This window comes from Raphanus sativus, unplaced genomic scaffold (genome assembly GCF_000801105.2).
Source record: "Raphanus sativus cultivar WK10039 unplaced genomic scaffold, ASM80110v3 Scaffold5234, whole genome shotgun sequence".
Classification (NCBI taxonomy): Eukaryota; Viridiplantae; Streptophyta; class Magnoliopsida; order Brassicales; family Brassicaceae; genus Raphanus; species Raphanus sativus.
In genome coordinates this window covers 1-1745 of record NW_026620534.1, presented here as the reverse complement: position 1 = coordinate 1745, position 1745 = coordinate 1, and the positions used below count along the sequence as shown (strand labels likewise).

General features: G+C 46.4%; 1 non-coding gene across 1 annotated transcript; it reads right to left on the bottom strand.

Moving 5' to 3' along the window:
• Positions 1–428: 428 nt before the first annotated feature.
• LOC130507684 (small nucleolar RNA R71) lies at positions 429–535 on the bottom strand. Its single transcript, XR_008942394.1, has one exon. It is a non-coding gene; the product is annotated as a small nucleolar RNA R71 (small nucleolar RNA).
• Between the last annotated feature and the right edge of the window lie 1210 nt (positions 536–1745).

The window sequence follows — 1745 nt, the reverse complement described above, 5'->3', positions numbered from 1 at the left end:
TGGAAGCTGCAATGGAAGAACAACAAAATCCTCAGAACCCCAATGGACCTCAACAGCGACCAGCTCGCCCCATTGGCACTTATGACCGCCCCAACATCCATGGTCCTAGACTTGGAATTCGAGCACCAGCTGTGGCTGCTAACAACTTTGAGATCAAGTCAGGACTGCTCAACTGCATAGAGAACAACAAGTATCATGGTCTGGCTGTGGAGGACCCATTTGATCACTTGGATAAGTTTGACAGCTACTGTGGTATGTCAAAGACTAATGGTGTGTCAGAGGATGCTTTAAAGCTCAAGCTATTCCCCTTCTCTTTGGGGGATAAGGCACGTCAGTGGGAGAAGTCTCTACCAAGTGACTCCATCACCACTTGGGAAGACTGCAAAAAGGCATTCTTGGAGAAATTCTTCTCCACCTCAAGAACTGCTAAGTTGAGGAACGAGATCTCCAGCTTCCAACAGAAGAACTTGGAAGGATTCAGTGAAGCTTGGGAGAGATTCAATGGTTACCAAGCTCAGTGCCCACACCATGGTTTTTCCAAGGAGAGCTTGCTGAGCACATTCTACAGAGGTGCTCTTCCTAAGTATAGAGCCAGACTGGATACAGCTAGCAATGGGTTCTTTTTGGGGAGAACTGAGGAAGAAGCAGAGGCTCTGGTTGACAACATGGTTAAGAGTGATGCAGTCTACAGTGGAGACCATGACAGAAGCAGTAGAGGTGATGACAAGCACACAAGGAATGAGATCAAAGCTCTTCAGGAGAAGATTGACACACTCATTGCTGATAAGGCCACACAAGCGCAGGTGAACTTTGTTGGTAACCCACAACAGGAGATACCTCCTACTGTCAATGAGGTTGATGGTTTGGAAGGGCAAGAAGAATTGTGTTTCATCAACAGCAATGGTAGCTGGTACAAGAAGGAACCCAACTTTCAGTACAACAACTACCAACAGAAGCCCTATTCCAACAACCAGCAGAGTGGTTATCAGCCAAGAAACAACCAGCAGAGCAACTATCAGCCTCAGCAAAGCCCCTCTCCTAGCTCTTCTGCCCCTCAAGAGAGCAGCACTGATGCATTACTGAAACAGATCTTGGAGTCTCAGACTAGAAGTGAGAAGCATGTGGGCTATGAGCTGAAGAACCTTCACTCCAAGATTGATGGGAGCTACAATGAGCTCAACAACAAATTCTCCCACCTTGCTTCTTCTGTCAAGAATTTGGAGAATCAGTTTGCTTCCATGAGCACCCACCAGAATCGTCAGCCAGGATCTCTACCTGGAAAATCTGATCAAAATCCCAAGGACGCAAAAGCTGTCACACTCAGGAGTGGTAAGCAGTTACCTCCTAGAACCCTCACCAAGGATGCTGAGAAACAAGGTGAGGAGATAGCCATCAATCTAGATGATGAAGTGGTCATTGTTGATGAGAAGACAGATGATGAGATCTTGGAGAAGATTGAGAAAGATAAGGGTAAAGGAAAGGTTGGAGAAGAGAAGAAGACAACAAAAGATGGTGAATCTGCTGCTCCAGCAGGTGAGAGCTCTTCTGTCCCTCCTCCCTATGAACCCAAGCTTCCATTCCCTGGTAGATTCAAGAAGCAGCTGCTACAGAAGTACAAGGCTTTGTTTGAGAAGCAGATGAGTGAAGCTCAGGTTACAATGCCCATCATTGATGCTTTCATGCTGATTCCTCAATACAGCAAGTTCTTGAAAGATGCTGTAACTGCTAAGAAGAAGGAGATGGAG